The following is a 19,729-nucleotide window of genomic DNA, read 5'->3' as shown; positions in this document are numbered from 1 at the left end:
CTTTCCTGAATTCTTTCCAAGAAGTTCAGAACAAGCTTCTGAGAAGAGCTTAAATGTGAATGGGCTCTAATTTCTCCAGAGGAATGACAGAAACTTTCCTGTCTCAGGCTCCTTGGATTTGTGGCAGTATTTTTGTTTTCCTGTAATTAGTTTTCCTTTGCCTATATGGCCAAGTTTATATTACACCTTGTATTTTAGGAAACATTTCTCTTGGAAGCCATGTGAGGCCATACATTTAAGATAACATGATTGTTTTCACATTTAAGATAACATGAATGTTTTCATGGTACCATGAATGGGCTATGTTTTTAAAAAGTACCATCTATCTCCATTACTGTAAAAACTCCCCAGATGTGAGTCCTCTGTGCTCCACGAGCAGCTAGCCCAGTCTTTACAAGAAGGTAACACAACGGGAACAAAGATGCTATTTTGTCTCTGAGTACAGTGTACCCACAGAGACTCCTCTGGAATAAAACACTTCTATGTTTTAAAAGGAAATATTAAAAAAAAAAAAAATCAAAGGGCTAGGAACTGGAAGAATAATTCTGGAAGTGATTGGAAAACAAAAAGGAAAGGTTACTGCTTCAGCAGTACAGGTATGAAGTTGTACACCAGTATGGCCATGGTCAAACAAGAGAGAGTAGCCTGTTACCTGCTCTAAATATCAAGGTGATGAGGCAAATTCTGCTGTAAGTAGAGTCACTACAAGTTTTGACACCAGCCTTTGTCTCTAATAGGTATTTACCCTCTCAGCCAAGCAGGCACTTTGGTATAATAACTAATGTCATAAGGCTCAGTCCCTCTCTCACTTGTCTTTCATCAGTGTTATCATTTATTCCAGGAACACTCAGAGAATATGTATCAGGCTTAGAGTTAGGCTTTGTGCTAGCACATAGAACTTCTGCTCCCATCTCCAAGTTGTTTCATCAGATATACTCATACATTAAACTGTAAGTTTTTTATTGTTTGATTAGTTTCTTAATGTCTCCCTCTTGGATTGGTAATTTTTTTAGCAGATGCACAAATCCAAGGAAAGATTATGTGGCCTTTCAGCACTTTTTCCACCCTTCTGTGGAAATCTGTAGCAGTGGCTAATAAAATATCTTCCTTCCTTTTTTTATTTTGATAATACTCCTTTTACAATTGAAATCTTTTCCACTAGTTCATGCACTCATCACACATGAAGATGGAGCTAACAAAACTGAGTTTCTCTTCACTGTTAAATTTAGCCCAAGAGTGTCACTTAAAACTCAAAACTGTTCTTTTGCTCTTTTGGCTCCAGCTTTCAGGAACTGCCGTGTTCTCTTTTTTATTTTGGAGATTAGAAACTTGAGGAGAAGAACAGTACAGATCCAAATCCGCACTGTCAACACTAGATTGTACTTAAAGAGTGGGATTTTCCAGAGAGCTTTCCTATCTCCTGTGAGAGGTATTTTATAGAGCAGAGCTGTAAGACACATGCACACTTGGGCCAATTCCTTTTGAGGTCCATTTTGTCTCTTGCTGGTCTAATCACACAAGCAAGGGAAAAAAAAAGATTTTGACTCATGCATATGTAAATCCATACCACTTACAAGTTGCATAAGTGCAATATTTTTAACTCCTGCAGAAATAAAACTTACCCAACACAGCTCCTGTATGGGCCATAGAGGAACACAGTTGTCACAGTTTTGTCCAACCCAAATACATCATTTATGGCAATGTGGTCCTGACCACAAAACTACACATAGAACTCCTCACTAATTGGTGCTCTGGCTTTTTTATCCTTCTCATTATCTACAGCTACCAAAATTTGCTGTGTCTGGATTAGGCAGGTCAAAAAGGCTAAGCTCAGGTAGTAAATTATTGCCTTTGACTCTGAAGCTGAGGTTTACAGCTACCAGGGTTGCTTGTGAGAGTAATTTGTTTATTCATAGGGCATACACCAAAGATGTGATTTCTCCTGTGCTCCCAACCCTCATTCTCCTGGTTTATTGTTCCTTTGGCTTATTGAGATGAAGTCATGAGAGTTCACTAACTGGGTGTACGGGCCAGGACCCGAGGAAGGAGAAGCTGTGCCAGTGAAGAATGAGGATGGAAAGGGATGAAAATCAATCCTCAGAGCTGAATTGTATATTTAGCAAGCTTTCAGACAAGGCCTGTGCAGACAGACCAGTGTACTCTTTTTAATGACAAAACTTGAGAAGTAGAGATTATAACACTAATTTTATCTGTGGGTAGACAGGGGCATGCAAAGGTTATATCACTCACACAAGTCACATGTTAAGTCAGCATTAAAACCAAGAATAGAAACCTGAAGTAATGCTCTCAGTCCAAGGTTTCTAATGATTAAACCATATCCTCTCCTTTGGCCTGGTCTGCAGCACAGAACACAGTACAAAGTATACTTCCATGACATTTTGCACATCAATATCTTAAATGTTTTTGCAAGTCAGACACAATCATTGCATGGGTATGCAACTGCTGACACTGTGCATTCATCTGAAAAGGAAGCAGGGACACATATGCCCAATAGGCAAAATTAAGTATATTCAAAAATCTAAAAGTATAGGTGCTGGAATCACGTGTTTCCAAATTATTGTAATTGAAAAGCACAAGCTGACAGGAAACCAGTAAAACAAGAAACTCAATGGAGCAACAGGAAACAGACTTGCAGGTCTGCAAGTTAAGCTGGATGAGGATGATGCATCACCTTTAAGGGAAATAACACAATTTTGTACATGATGAGAGAAGTAATTAGCAGCTGAGGTAATGCCCTAAGGATTATGAAAACCTCAGGCAAGTGAGAGTTTAGCAGCAACAGATCAAATCTCAGCTGAAGTATCTACACGTGCCTATCTGGCAGCTCATCAAGCAACATTACAACAGCTAATCTAAATGAACTTCAACATTAAATTGTGTTTGTGCAGGCAGAAATCACATAGTGAAAGAAAGGTGCTGTGACAAGACTTGTGGAAGAGTTCAAAAGAATCTGATTGCAGATTTTCTGATTGCAGAGTGCAACCTGATAACTGGTTGCTAGAAGTGGAGTACAGGTACCAATTTATCATGGAAGTACAAAAAAAAATCAAAATTATTTTTTTCAGTAACAACTTAGTGCCAAAATGACTTTGAAAAAAATTTGCAACTCTGGATCTTTAGGAATCAGGAAAATATTAACTCAAAAAGGGAAGTTCAGCTGTTCCAATTGCTCTGAGCAGTTTGTGATAGCATGTCTACAAAGAGCAGAAATCCTGGAGGTAATTTCCCACGTGGTCCTTTTGGGTTCCCTTTGGTACCTGATGGAGTCACCAGAGTCATTTCTATTTGTGGTATCTCCTGGACAGCTTCTTCCAAATGCAATGACTCACAGTTCATTGAATTTAAAGCTGTTTGCAGGCCATGAAACTGAGGTCTGCCACAAGGGCCAAGAAATCCTGCACCCTCCATGGCAAAAAGCAAACCTAGGACAATTAGCCATAAGGTACAATGAAGAAGAGACATTCTGTTTGTCCTCAACAGGGATAAATAAGCCCCTCTCCTCAGTTTCCATACTTGAAATCCCTTCTAGGAGATTTGGCAATCATGATTTCAACAAAGGGCAAATTTTCTCCTTAAATAGTCAGAGATCCACTGATTTCAGATGCAGCTGTCCTGAAACCTACTTCAGCTATTAGTAATTTAGCTCAGTAGTAGACAAAATAAAAGGGTGTAAAGAAGTGATCACTAGCAGATAAAGGAAATCCCAGTCAAATAGACAACTGTTGTTTATTTCAGCTATTTTGCTTTGCCAATTATATGTTTTAGAAATTAAGTCATTCAGTGTTTAACAAGTAGGAAAAATTATTGAGAAAAAGAAACTAAATATCTTTTTCATGTGGCAATATAGATTGCTGAGCTTTTCTACAAGTTCCACTGTGTAAATAAGCACAAAACCCAGTTTGGGATGTTTTAATCAACATCAATTTTATACAAGCTACCTCATGGACTTAGATTTCACTACTGTTTATGTTCAGAGGTTCGACAGTATCAAACAGGGCTCCCAACAAGAGGTTTGGAATATTCAGCACAAAAGAATGTTTACAGAACAGGAAAGCTGAGCCCTTATCTAACCCCTCTCCATCTCTCACCCCCACAAAGAGGGGGGAACTATTGGGATAAAGAGGGCAGTTCATGCCATATATCCATGGAGCACATAACCTTGCAGAAACTGGCCTGAGCTGTCATTAACACAGACCCAAACCAACACAGTTCTCACTGCTACACTCCCACTTTGCTAAGAGCTTATCAGAAACACACACCCAGGAAAAAATCCCCCAACATAAGAAAAGCTGCAGTACCCTTATCAGGGAGAGAGTTGTTATCTCTTTTGCAAATAAGGTACTGAGACATAATTGTAAAGAAATACAAATAAAAACTGTCCCTGGCAAAGCAAAGAGACTCGAATTCATGATTCAGCCCTAACACCTTACAGCAGACTAATCCTTCAGTGCTGTTTGAAACACGCACAGAACGAGGGGGAAGCCACCTTTAACACTGCATTTGCACATTGAATGTGTCTAACCCCAAATTTCTGCTCCAGACTCCAAGAGAGCAGTGAGGGTTACAGGAGGTGGCACAGTTTTTGAGCATGAGGATGTCCAGAGGCAGAACCCCAAACGGCTGCAGGGTAAATTTGCAGGGCTCAGGATGTAAACAGCTCTCGAGTAATTTCATACCATTTATACCAGTAATTCTGAGGTTACTTTTTTTTTAATGGCAAAGGAGTTTATTGCTAATTTAGAAGTTACAGCATCTTTGCTCAAAGCCAAGACCGCCACACGTATATTTAACTAAACAGACAAGGAAGAATGAAGAAAAATTGGAGATCAGATCATTATTCTGGTTTCTGTGAACTTTGCTTTACTAAGGAAAAAAAAAAAAAAAAAAAAAAAAAAAAAAAAAAAAAAAAAAAAAGGTCTGATCTGCAGGCAGATTTTGGCACAGAGTAAACACCCATGTTTGCTCCTCAAATTGCACAAGTCAGAAAATATTCTCTGTGTCTTTTATCCAGGATATGCTGTTAAACCATCTCACATTTATGTCTCTGACACAATCTGAGGCAGGTTACTTTCTTCATGTGGAAGAGTAAGAACTGGGGCAAGTAAGCGTGCCAACTGCCTGTAATCTGGTGTCCCCAAAGGGACATCCTATAGTGGGCACACAAGTCCTTCCATGAGTGCCAAAACCCCAGTGCCAGCCCACTCAGCTCCTCAGGAATCCACCCAGCCATAGCAGCATCTCTGCCTCAGCCAAAGCTAAAGGTGAGCCCACAGCGCTCAGATCTCTTCTGGGAAAGGGCCCAGCTCCTTAAGATAGAGTCTCAGGCCACAGCACCCAGAGTTTACGGAAGATCAGCTCAGGAGAGCTGAAGGAGGGCCAGCCCCAGGGCAGGCAGTGCCTGCAGAGTACAAAGTGTGCTGGCAGTGGCGTGGTGCTTTGGATCGATGGTGTGTGATAAAGCACATATTGACTGACGGGCTGCACAGGCCACAGGGACAGCAAAGGGAGTTTTCCTCTCCCAGCATGCTGACAGTGGAGCCGAGAGCCTCAATTTGTCTTTACTTTCCTTTACATGTTTACCTTCTGCAAGAGCTGCTCCCGTGGGTTCTTTGGGGTCTCTCTCTTTTTAAAGGAATTAATTAAGCGTCCTTCACGGCTTCCTTAATAAAATGTTGTGAGCACAGTGCACTCAGTAGTGCCTGACACAAGGTTTAGAGATCCTAGATCACTTGTGGGCAGGAATTTGACTTCAGTGAAGGAAACGAGGGATAGCAAAAAGGTCCCTCACCTTGGGCAAAGTAAAGAGAGCCCAAGATCACTGGTTGTGTGATCTGGCAGTTCAGGTGAAGGGAATGAATAAGTATTGAAAATACTGATCCCAGTGAGGGAGCCTCATTGACCAACTAAGCTGTTGTCCGTCAGAATACAATTAACATCAGCTGGTGAAATGTTTTAAATCCCCTAAAAGTTGCCAAAGATCCTCTAATATCCTGAATTCTATCTTTTTTTCCATGGAAAAAAAAATCAGTCCAGAAAATCAAGGTACAACATACACACAAAATCCTTTGCTACTCCATTCACACATGGTTTTTTTTCCCAAGTATCTCAAAGCCTGGGTGTCTCCAAGCCCAGCTAAGGAAAGAAGACACTGATATTTGTCTTACTTTAAAAACCATTTCCACGTACTTAGCGTTTGTAAGCAACCTTTAAAACCAAAAGCATGAGTTGCAAGTCTCCTTTCTTTGTGAATGGGTGTTTATGCCGCTAACTTTTGTGGAGCTAGGCTTTTCCCCAAGCCTGTGTTTTATAATTACAAAGAATTCTATATAGCCTTTGCCATTGGAACTGTGTGATATTTCTTAATAAACTGATGTATCTCACACAATACATTGTGCCCTGATTGAAAACCACCACTTCGACCTCAACATCCAGTGAGGAATTAGTTGACAAAGGGATTAAAAGCTGTATGTCATTTCCAACATAAGAATCAAATGAAATCCTACTTAAACAGATGTTTGCTGATCCTAACTCTGTTCACACTTCACAGCAGAAAAGTAGACACTTTCAACCCTGTGAAAAACAACACTTTTCTTTACATACTACATGCATAGGACACCAGCTACAATATCTTAACTTTTTTGTACTCTAATCTCCATTAATAATTCTACTACATTGATCTTACAGTTCACTACTGAGAAATCATTTCATTTCATATACAGGAAAATCTCCTGTATTTTTAGGCCACAGCTCGCAAAAATAAACAATCCATTTTCTAACAGATTTGGCCGGTGGAGCAAGTTAAAACAAGGGACAAAGACACTCAAGACCCAAAAGACTCATCCCAGCAGGGTCCCATCTAATTGCCATCCTGATTGGACTCGATGATCCTAAAGGTCTTTTCCAGCCCTGCTGATTCTATGATTAAGTTCCTAAGTTTCTTATGCTGCTTGACAGTGCCAAAAACCCACAAGAATTTCCTCAAGGAAGAAGAGCACCTTTGCAAACAAGTGAAGTTTTTTTTTTTCTTTGCACTAAGGTTACGTCACTTATCTCTTGGGTACAGATGACATTCATAACCACGTGCCTTGACCACAGCTAAATTATCACTTTCCCCTAAATAGTCTGAGGGAAGAAAAACAAGAATACTCTACAGGACATCAGGAAGGCTTAGTCTTGAGCTCAGTTTTGAAAAATTCTTTCAGTTGAGCCTCCAAATTTTTTTTCTACATCTTTTCATGTACAAAAGATTTATCATTTGTGCAGGCAGGCTCAGGAGCTGCACACAATGTGGGCACAGCACCTGCTGCACTAAAAGCTCTCTGCAGACAAGCAGACACGTTCCAGCTATGCAGACCAAGGATTTTAAATGGTCTCCACCCTTTAGGAGACCTCTTCTTGCCGTCATGGAAAATACTTATTTTAGTGGACAAGATCCTGCCCACCTGGATTCAGGTGCTGTTTATGATCAGAAATTCCCAGCAGGTAGTACCAAAAGCATTCCAAGATTTCTGCAGCAAAATGTGATGACTTCATTTTAATAGGTAAACATGATGAGCTGCACTAATGACTGCTGAGGCATTAGACATCATTAGTCCCACAGAGAAAGCACAAACGTCCTGCAGTATCAAATTGTTTATCACTAATTTACAGAGGCTGAATCCACAAATATATTTCTATCATTTTGCAGTTGCCTAATTAATTACATATATTAAGCAAATTAAACTGAAGGATAAAGCAAGTACTCCCAGGGCAACCAATGGCTGTGTCACCAGCAATTTGCTGCTTTTGCATTCAGAAGCACTCACAGTTTTCTTTTAGTGGCAAAGACAATCATAAAAGGATGAAAGCAGGAATCTCACTAGTACAGCAGAAATCAAAAGAGGCTTCTATTGCATTGAAATTAGTGAAAGAACACCAAGAGAGGAACTTTATAAACAAGTGCAGGGATGAACACATGTTCATGTTGTGAACACAGACAACAGAAGCAGTGAGTGAAATGTCACCACAGTCATTTATTTAAAAGGTACACACATTTTTGTTAATTTTAAAAGGTACTGATTTTTCATGTTGATTCAAAATCATCTTCCAAAAATAATTTCTGATACTTGTGGAGCTCTATTTAGCTAGAGTGTGAAAAATATATTATTTGCATTCTTTTTACCTGTACTACGAGAGCACAGGACATTTGAGGAGCACAGGACATGTTTTCTATCTCCACATACAGGAAAAAAGCAACCCAACAAATCAACCCAAAATGTACCCAAATCAGAAGGAAACATATGCAAGGGCAATCCCACAGCTATTTGGTGGTAAATTGTAAACCACAACATGTCCCTTAGTGGGTGTGCAGAATGGTGATCCAGAGTTAGGAATGTCCCCATTTCCTAACATTTTTTTCCTCTTATTTATCTGTGGAAAAACTGCTGACTGCCACATTTGATAAAGAGAAGCAAACTTATTCTTTGATGTTATAAGTGCAAGACCTAGGAATGACTAATTCTTCTGTTCTAGTGTTACAGTAGCAGTTCTGAAAGAAAGCAGACATAAAATGCCTCTATCGATTTTTCTTTTTTACCTCAGTTTTGAGACATTATGGATGCTGACAACTGGTCTGAATTTGGGCATCAGGCAGCAGCAGTGTCTGTGTGAAACCATTCACATTCTACCTTCACACAGGCCTGAGAAAGGGCCTGGGAAAATCTTAAGGAGGAAGCCAAAACAAACCTTGGGAAGTGAAATGTTTACAAAAGGGTGTAGGCTCTGAAGACCAATCATATGAATTGTGCTGAAGTACTCTATAAAGACAGTGTAGAAGAGTAAAGATTGCTCTCATTTTATCATCATATCGAGAGTCATGTCGTTATTTCTATACTGTCCAAAAACCATAACAGCAAGAAATAATTATTAGAATCTTCTGGGAGTACTCTGTGAAATCTAAATACGTCCCATGATACAAGGTCAAAGCCCTTCTACACTTACTGATACCAGCATTTGTACTTTGAATTAAAGGTCAAATCAATCAAACAACTTAAATACTACACAACTAAAAGAACTCTCTCACTCCATATCTTCCAGACGCTCATAGTTGTTTTACTTCAAGGTCCAAATTTATGCCAAAATTATAGTAAACCTTTCTTGAATGAACAGAAAGTCCTCTAATAAACAGCAAAGGCAGCAAAGAATTCCACTGATACAGAGCATAGCAATAACTTTCAGGAGAAAGTTGCATGTAAGATATACAAAACTCCAAACATCCAAGAAAACAACTTTTGGTTTCTTACTTCAAAGCAAGAGAGGGCTGTAAAGTTTTTCTAGAAAGTGCACAAACTTAAACCCAGAATCTGATAAGCCATCTCTTCCTAGGAAACAGGTAATTAAAGCATAACAGTATTTCACTAAAATATTTATAATCTACATGGTCAAAGCAGGTAACACTTTTCAAAATGTCTTTTCATCAGAAATCCCAGGCTAGCTCTGTCTGCCAAAACAGCCTATATATTCCCTTAAAGGTTACTCTGCTGCTGTCAGTACAAGGTTTCTCTTTCAAAATTCTTCTGTTAATTGAGAAGAGCCTGTCTTGATCCTTTTCTTCCATTTTAATACTTATTTCCTCTTCTCCTGTTCCTCTTGGATATCCTTTATTTTGTTTCCATTCCTGGCAGCTGTTCCTCCCAGCAACTTCCCTGGCACTTGGACTCTGTTGGCCACTCAAAAGCATCACAGTCGAGGCAGTCTAGGCTTGCTTGGATGGAACAGGCTCAAGTATTCTCTCTCTTTGGCATCTTTGGTGCATGTCCAGAGCACTCACTAGCTCTCTATCAGTCACTCGTTCATGCAATTTATCATAGCCCAATTGCTGTTCCAAATCAACCAAACACTAACTTTCCCCCAAACAGGCTGTTTTCTACATCTGTGCCTCAGGACACTCCAGTTTCCAGCACATTTTTTTCAGGGAGAACGTGGTTACTGAAGCAAACTGATCTTAACTCTGTGTGCAACACATCACTCGTAAATCTCCATTTTAGCAACCACAAGCAGTTTGCAGATTTAGCTTTTAAAAGTCTCTTAAATTCTAAATACATTCATGTGCACACCAACCTGATCCTCTAAAGAGTCTAAAAGACTAAGATTAAAGTCCTTTGAGCACACAATTATCCCTACTCTACAGAGCTGCTTTTTGAAACAGAGGGCACACCAAGCATCAGCTTTTCCTCACTTCTCAGTGTGCTTGTTTTCACCATCCCAAATTCAGCTGGCAAAAGACCTGTAAATCCAGATTTCTTCTCGTGGTATTACTCATCAAAGCTTTTATAATCTACATGGTCAAAGCAGATAACACTTTTCAAAATATCTTTTCACCTGCCAGCTGAGCCATTACCTGTTCACCTGGCAGGATGGTGAGGGGTTTTGTTTGATCACTTCTTCTGCCATAAATCACATTGGACTTGTGGAACCGCTCATAGAAGTAATGCTGAAGTGACTTTATCCTTTGCATCATAAAGCCGCCATTTCTTAGAGTGCATTTTTCTAATTATTGTACACTTGGTGAGAATTAAAGAGAATTCACAAAGTAAATTGTGTTTGCTAATTTATCAGTAAATACTGATGTTTATTTATACTTCAGAACTACCTCCTTGTAAAAGCCATCTGCAGAAACAGACAGAAAGCAGCAGGAATCAATTTTGGGTTTTTTGGTTAGTAACAAACATTCAGAGGAAAACCACAATGGCACAGTTTTTGAAAGCATTCATGCCATGGTTTGAGCTGTGGCAGTGTCATGCTGTCCATATTCTTGCTGTTTAGAAGAAAAAAACCTCACAAACAGCCCCAAAACAGGAAGGATTTTCTCTGGGAAAACTCTCTGGGGTTCTATGATGCCAGTGAGTGAAATTCAGGTCTGCAAGCACAGTTCCATTAAAGTAATCAGAATTAAAAAACAGTCCTCCTGCACTTTGGAAATGTGCTCCTTCCATACAGATAAGAGTCCCTTGAGGTTATTTTAGTGGTGAAAATAAGACCTACTGGTCTTTTAATTCACCAAAGAGTATCTGTGAATGAACTGAATTCTATTTCACTCTGGGAAATTCAACAGAATTTCCTACTAAAAATTCTGGAAATTCAACAGAATTTCCTACTAAAATTCTGTCATGTACATCTGAAAAAAACAGGATTAAACAGGTGCTTTAAAGACTAAGACACCAAACTACTATACTGATGACCTGCATTTTTCAGTAGGAAATCTTATTCTGTTGAAAACGGCACCAAAATGCAAATATTTAAGCCTATTTTTAGGATTCACACCACAGCTTTAATATTTTTTTTTAAGGTGGATGAGAATACAGCATAATTGAGGCTATTCTTTCATTAGCAAGTTGTGCAGTGCACACAGAGCAAGTCTGAACAGCAAAACAGGTGTAGCTGTACATTCAAACCTCATGCTTGCAGGTGTTACTGGAGGGAAGGAGAAGTGCTTTATACTGGCTCTGCCCTGCACTGAACAACCATTAGCACTAGAAATCTGTGGTCCTGCAGCCTGCCTTTGGTTTTAGTTTATGTAGGAGGAGCTCAGTTTGTGCTATCCAAGCCAGTTTGAGAGCACAAACCAAGCAGAGGCAGGGCAGGAGGATGAGGAGATGCCTGTCACAGGACATCCCTCAGAGCTAGCACATGAACACACATGGACCCCATGGTGATCAGCAGAGATACTTGAGGAGAAACCATTTAAGAAAACCATGGAAGAAAAGGATAGGGAAACAGGATGTTTTCCATGAGGATTCTATCCTTAAAAGCTCTCCTTGATTTAATAACCTAGTAGCTTTTCAGGAATATTATAAAGTCTGCTAACTGTGGAGTAACCATTTAGGAAGAGAAAAAAAGCCAAAATGTCCATTCAGTATTAAAGCACTTAAGGGAAATTTAAATGTGACAGTGGTAGAAAAAGTTGGAATAAAAAGTTGCATTTCTCAGACATTTTTTTCTTTGAAGGAAAAGGAGTTGTCTGTAGTAGTAGGAGAGAGATATTTTCAAATACAGAAATAAATACAGATGCTGAGGACTATGTGAACTTCATATCTGTATACAGGTCTAGATTGTCTCAAGAAGAACGAGAAACAGATTCTGCTTTTTATTCCAGGAGTGCACCATCACTAAAGCATCAAGCAATTCTCCAAGCTGTAATTCATTCATTATTACATCTAACTACATGACATCTCCCAGTAAGTCTGACCATTCAACATTTATTTTCACTAAACTTCAGGGATATAACCAATCAGTGTAATTAAACAGGAATTCTGACATACTGAGCCACTGCCATCTCATCTTCTCTAACTGAACCTAGGCCCGTGAACCTAGGCATATTAAAGATATTAATACTATAAATTTTGATACCAATAGGCATCCCTACCCATTGATGCCTATTGATTTCAAAAATTGTGACATTGATATTTATACACATCATTACCTTTTGATATCAGTAGGTATCAATACTTCTATTTTCTAATGCCAATTTCAATATCTTAGAGTATTGATAAGTTATCAGTACCTCCTAATTTTGAAAGCAAATCTCAGTATTAGAATGCATCAAAACCTATTTCAATATGAATTTTGATATCAATAGGCATTCAAAGATTAAGGTGTCTATTTAAAGGAATCAATACCTTTAATATAAATGTCTGTCAAAATTAATCTCAATATTCATAGGCACCCATAGCTATCAATTTCAATGTTCATTTTTATTAGGCATCGATACTTACTGATATCAATAGGTATCAAAAGATAGGAATTGATACCTATCAATTTCTGTAATGATTTTGAAACCAATAGGCATCAATAGACATTGATAGGCATGAAAATCTATCAATTTCAAGAGCTACTCCTTTCAATAGTTATCTGTTACCTATAGTAATAGTTACCTATTGATTCTGATGCTGATTTTGATATCAGTAGGCATCTGTACCTACTGATATTGATACCTTTCAAAAGCAAGAGTAGTTATTATTTATAATTTTTATACCTACTGATAAGTAAGTATTGATACAGTGATTTAGATAAGAATTGATACCTATCAATATGAAACCTTTTGACAGAGATACCTATTGTTATGGCAGTCATCAGTAGACATTAATACCAACTGATAGGTATCAATGCCTGTGAATCTGATACCAATTTACTTTTATACCCACCAATATCAATCAATTTAAATAACTGGGTATATTAAGAGGCATTGACTCCTATGGATGTTTACATACTGGCCAAAGAGCCATGTGAAGCTTTGGTATGTAGGTTACAGGTTGTGTTATTTGGTATGGAGCTTGTCCACTTCTGCTGTGCTTCCTGGAGCAAAATGTTCAAGAAGCAGCATATTAGGTGTGCAAAATCCTGCATTTCAAGGTACAGCAAGCATGTGCAAAAATCCAAGTCACAGATGCAGGGTCATTTGTTAATAACTTATCCTTGATATTTAGACAGAGGAGAAATATGGAACAGTCTTGCTATATCATTATATCCAGGAATTCTGAGGAATTTGAGCATATGGCTCAGATTAATTTGGTTTTCTTGGAAGTCAGTTCTCTTTAAAACAGGTTAAGTTTCTCTTAAGCATCTCTCCAGATAGCTCAGTTTCAGCCCATGGAGATGTACTTCCTTCCTTCAGGTTTTGGAGAACTACTAGTTCTACCTGGATTTCTCTGCACAGCTCTGGATCCTCTGCCATACCCAGTTTTATTTCTGAAGGCTGCCAACACAGCCAGCCCTACCCCTTTCTTCCTCTCAGCTGCAAACATCCCCCCTCTGTGCCACACACACACCTCAAACCCAGCAGGGCGAGACAGACACACTCCCACAGAGCTGTCTAAGAAGCTACAGTGCCACATGGAAAGACAGTTGGATTTACTGGCATTGTTTCTGACTTTAAATATTTTGTCAGCTCTGGATTTGTGGTTTAAATTTGCTTATGTGACTACAGAACAAACAATAGCTATAAAAGCTTCTGCTTGCTCGTGTTATCCTAGCAAAGATGAGCGCTGCAGCCGGAGTATCAGCATGTGTGTTGTCACTGGCACCTCCTGAAGAGGCAAGTTGTCAAAGTTCACCTCTTGCCTGCTGGAGAGGGTCAGGATGCCCAGACTAACACTGCTTGCTGGTGGTAAATGTCACTGTGGTATTGCATTACCACATCTAGTTTAAAAAAGTCTGACATTTAAAAGATACGAGCTTGGAAATCTCCTCCCAGCTACACCACGGATGCAGTACTGAGTGGCAAGGAGAAATCACTGTCTAGCAATCCAGACAACTTTCCTTCAGCACTTTGGTTATTCCAAGGGCAATTTCCATGCAAGTAACGACTCTGCTCAAATCCTGTTGCCTTAAAAACATTGACACGACCACAACCTAGAGAAGAACAGCTGATGGCCAGTACTGAATCAGGAAATTCAGGATGGATGGAATACACTTCAGTAATACTTGCCACACCAAACCTGAGAATGGAAACCCTTCAGTTAAGTCTGTAAATATAAATGGGATCCCAACATCTGTGCAGCTGCTTCATTAAGAGAACAGTCATGATGAGGGCTGGAGATTTTAAATTAAAACTGGAGCAATTTTCACAAGTCATAAGAGATCCATTTCTGAGTATTTAGATACAGAAACAGGGTGATACTCTTTGCAAAACAGAACAAAACAAAAAAACAAACCAAAAAAAAAAAAAAAAAAAAAAAAAGAAAAAAACCCCAACAAGTTGGAGGAAGATTGAATGGCTCAAAAGACTGAGGGTCAGCATTTTGGCTTTTAAGTTATTTCTCACAATTTCTCAGCCTAAAGTGAGCTGTTCAGCAGCTCTTTGAGGTTGGTGCTGAAACACCTCCTATCTCCTTCATACCTGGTTTAGGAGGGTCACTTTGGATCACAGCCTGGCCCAAGGTCAAAGCATCTTCACAAAGCTGCTCAAACTTTCTGAAGGGCAGTTATCCTTCAGGGCTTCACAACCTAAACCAAGGGTCCCTCCAAGCACCCTCTGTCTCCTCACAAATACTCCAGGACCACAATAACCTCACTTATGAATGCAGTGAGACACAAGGAAGAGAGAGGATCGTTTGCAGCATTTGGGTGCCCATTCACACCATGGGACGTGTTACAGACCCTCTGTGACTCTGGACTCTTGTACTGGGTCTGTCTGGGATGGAGTTAATTTATAGGACTGTCTTGATCTTGTTCCATGGTTGGTTTTTTCTTTCAGTCTTCCTAATCTCTCCCTCATCCTGCTGAGGGAGGAACCCAGTGAGCTGCTGTGTGGGTGCTCAGCTGCTGGCTGAAGTCAACCCACAACAGTCTTAAAGCCATATCCGTTTATCATGAAGCTACAGGAAAGGAGAGGTGAAGGAAAGCTTGACAAGGGCTGTTAAAGCAGCAGCCTTAGCACAGCAGAGGGAAAATCAGTAACAGGGAATCATGCAGCAGCCATCTGGGGTGGGAAGGTTGATACCCTCCCAGTAAAAATTCCTTCTTTTTATCCCTTTTATTGAGACATGAACTCTGTGCTTTTTAATACCAGCCCCCACACACACACACACATTCACACACAGACTTTATGTCTGTGTCAAAGAGAAAGGAGGTAGAAAATCTATTTCCCAAGAATAATTGATAAGTGATCTCAGCACAGCAGCCACTTCTTTGCTGGGAATCTGCTCAATCCCTGCAGACCAAGGAGATCTCAAGAACGTTGCTGGCTGCCCACTTTGGCATTCCTTCTCATGCACAAGTGCATCCCAAACTGGTAATGCTGTGGTACTGCATGAACCCAAAACCTTGTTTGGAGTGATGGCCTGACAGCACACAGCAGCCAACAGCCCTTCTCTCTTTCCCCCTTTAAAAGATTTATGATTTATCCTGTGTGTGAGCTCTTTGCTGAAACTAGGAACCAACAGAGCTCCCAGCTTCCTAAAACAGGAGGGATGACTCTGTCCTGCACAGCGTTTCTGCAGGACTGTCACAACTACAATGGTCATCCTTATGGCTCCCCTTCAGGGCCTGACACAGGATGGGTGACACAGCCACTCCTGATGTTGAGACACGCAGAGGAGAGAAGGGTTACTGCAGTCCACCAGCACCTCAGCTAATAACTGCTTTGTATGTCAGAAAAGTGGTGCTTAATCTTGTGATGTGGCTCAGGGACAAGCTCCACAAAGCTACTGCCCTGTGAGCAGGCCAGTCCCTGGCAGTGGGAGAGAAAGGGGCTGCACTGGAGACTCTCAGCACAGAACTTCAGAGAGCTGTGCTTTTGCAGCGTGCATTAAACACACACTGGGGCTGAGCTAGGGACTCATTCACAGTAAGGACCGGAGAAGGAATTCCTGAGATAGCTGTTCCATGCAGGAATTGTTCCACAGCTGATGGCTCTGAAGGTGTTTTAAAGGTATCAGAGCAGCAGTGCACAGCTTTGTGGCTCTGAGCCTAGCTGTAAGCCGACCAGAAAGGTCAGGCACCGACTTCCCGCTGTCCTGGAGCAACATGAGGCAGTTCAATCTGTGGGGCTGGGGTCCAGGGCACTGGCACAAAGTCACTGACTCCAGGACTGGCTGGAAACATGGAAGGAGGCATTTCTTGGCCTGTCCTTGCAGAAGCCTTCCATGTGGAACTGAGATCCTGGAGCAAACTCCAGAATAGCCACTCTCTGGACTCTTCTACTGGTGCCTCTATCAAATGTTGTTCTTGAGCCCTTTGAGGGCTCTATCTTCATTTTTTAGCTGGTTGAATTTCTCATTGCTTGCCAGTATGCTCTTTCAACAGCCATCATGAGATTAAGGACTTCCAGGTTGGCAGCAGATACATTTGATGGCACTAAAATCCTAATTCTTGCACAGTTCAAAGAGTGTCCTATCTTTGGGGACCCCAAAGCTGCAGGTTTCTTAATTTCATAGGTAAAACAGGCAACTATAGACTTGGCAAAAGGTGGTGAACGAAGTAGAGAAGGCGTTATACAAAGTGGAAACAAAGAGAAATAGGAATGCAGCAAGGGAAGACAGAAGGAGAAAGTTGGGCAGTTACAGAAGGAAAAGGATTTCAATTCCAAATGGTGCAGATGAATGAGAAAGGTTTCTCCAGGATGCTGTGATAGGCATCAGCATTTGAGATCCTCATCCTTGCCCTTCTGTATTTAGTCCTCCAAGATACCCTCATGGTGGCAAACCCCAAACTGAAGGATAGATCCCAACAAACTCCAGCACTGGAGTATATTTGGACCTGAATCTCCAGGTCAGATCCCTCCTAGAGGAATCTAGTTGTTCCTAGATCCCCTTGTGAACTGAATATATATGCAGTAAATTGGGACAATTCACTTTAAAACCATACTCATATTTAAAATACAGCTGCTAATGTAGACTCAGTTTTAGTCTTCCCATTACTGTTCTAAATCTTGGCCAGGTATTTTCTCTCTTCTGCTTTTACTTGCAGACAGATAATTATTTTCTTGTACTTAGATCTGGAGAACCCAGTATTTGACATTTACAAATGCATTTATCCACCACTAAATAAACTATACCCATTGCCTAGCCAGGAAACTTCCCTCCTCTGAATCACCACAGGTGTCTAAAGGTTTGTTTAACCTCATAGTCTAAGGATTAAATAGACACAGAATCTGATGTAAAGATCGTGGTTTCTATTGAAAATAGCTAAAGGCTAAAATTAAGGATTACACTCCCTTTGTACCAGTCATTGGATAAATAGAGTATCCATTGCTTGGAGTTCCCATGCTTTCAGAATAAATTAAAAAAAAAAGCCTGCAATTGTTTGGGAGAGGGGGTTGGGACAAGTTTGTTTTTCACTTTATTCTTGGAGTCAGGGTTGAAGAGAATGTATTAGGCAGTGTAAGTAAACCTGTAAAATCATTGCCTGTGATGTACATATTGTAGGCACAACTTAAGACTATTTTAACTTTTGTGGAAAAAAAGAATCTTGAAGTTTCAGTATAAAAAAATGAAAATCACTGTAAATCCTAAGGACTGTGAAGTCTAGGGCACATTCTCAGTTTTTTGGTGTTGAACTAGGAAGGGTCATGTGCAATATTTGTGACATAGTCACACCACCTATGCATACAGAAATGCTCCAAAGCTTTTCAAGGGCAAAGGGTTCTGCAAAAAGAGCAAAAGAGGACCATCCCCATAGAATTTACCAGCCAAGTACAAATCTTCCCAAAACTACATTATTGGCTATAGCTCTTGTGCACGGCACACCTGAGAAAACCTTTAATTGCAAAGTGCTACTGATCTTCTTGTGGATTTAGGAGCCTCTGGAAAATGAAAAAGGAAGTTGCAATTCAGCAGCTAATAAGAACACACACACACACAAAAATCATTCCTTAATAAAGCTGAAAAGCTCACATAAATTTCAGTGTCCTTGAGATACAGTAACTGCACCGAGGTCAGTTCCTACTGCTGTTGGTCCCACAGGGAGTTTTTTAACTGCTGTTCACTAAACTGTAGTCATTCCTACTTTTCATGTCAATAAATCATGGTATTCATGCAGTCAGCTAGAACTCACTGTGCCCTGGTATCCCCATCTCGTCATCACATGGGGGTCTAATGGAATTTACATAATCCAGCACGGTACAGGCCAAAATATGCTAAGTGAGCTTTGCCTAGTTATTTGTCCAGATTTTAGACTCATGTTCACTCCAATTCAGTAAGTTAATTTTTGATAGAATTGACTTCTTGCTATAATTAGATTCAAACCAGTGTTTTCCAAGTTCTATTACAAGCCAAGGAGAGACTGACTGTAGTTCTAAAACCTTTTCCCAACAGCTCACTTTAAATAATACACCTTCTCCATTGACCTAAGAGAGTCCCAGGAATCTGAAAGAAAATTAAAGAATCAATCAAATTAACCTTTTGGCCCACCTGCACTCTCCCATTTGCTTACCCACATTTAATTTGGGCTCTATACATTTCTTTGCAAATACTTTGCTTCCAGCACTGCTTGGGACTTTACTGCTATTATTGTAACTTGCCCAGTCATCTGCATCAGGTTCCTAATTGTTTGTCTTTCTTGTTGAATAACTGTTCAAGGGAAAATTCAGACTTGCAGTTCATACTTAGGAAGGCTATCTGGCAAAATGCAGATTTTATTTTAAAATGCTGCATTTCTGCTAAACTCCTTCTGATAAAAATGTTCAGAACACACAGGAAAAGTTATGGGACTGTAAGAGAAACACACACACAAAGGCAAGCCTGTATCATTTACAAACATCAGAATTGTGTTGTTTCTTCCAGTGATAAGACTACCACAAGGTCTGGTTTATTCTGCAGCCTCCTAAACTTTGGGTGTCAAATGCCACATATTTTTATGATTTTTTCCCTAGTAATGGTCTCTGTCAAATAATCTCAAAATTGGAAATTTCAAAAAAATAAAAAGAAGAGATAAGGGAATAAAAAGCCCTACAAGGCACTTGTAGTTTTTGAAACACTGTATCTATTTAATATTAGAGTTATTTCAAATACTGTGAGCCATCTGGAACATTATGGCTCTGTCTTGACTGCCAGAAATGAGTTTCTTTTGTTTATTCACTAGTAGAGACAGTTTCTAGTCTACAGAGAGTCTTAGTCTTATCACTAAACAAACCAGATAGTCAGTCATGAACAAATGAGTACAGTGAACCCTGTCCTTAAATGCCCCACAGCAGCAGCCTGCCTCCCCTGGGATTTCACAGTTGGTGGTTCAT

Source organism: Prinia subflava, chromosome 18 (genome assembly GCF_021018805.1).
Source record: "Prinia subflava isolate CZ2003 ecotype Zambia chromosome 18, Cam_Psub_1.2, whole genome shotgun sequence".
NCBI lineage: Eukaryota > Metazoa > Chordata > Aves > Passeriformes > Cisticolidae > Prinia > Prinia subflava.
The sequence above is the reverse complement of the archived record's forward strand: the minus strand, read 5'-3'. Positions refer to the sequence as shown.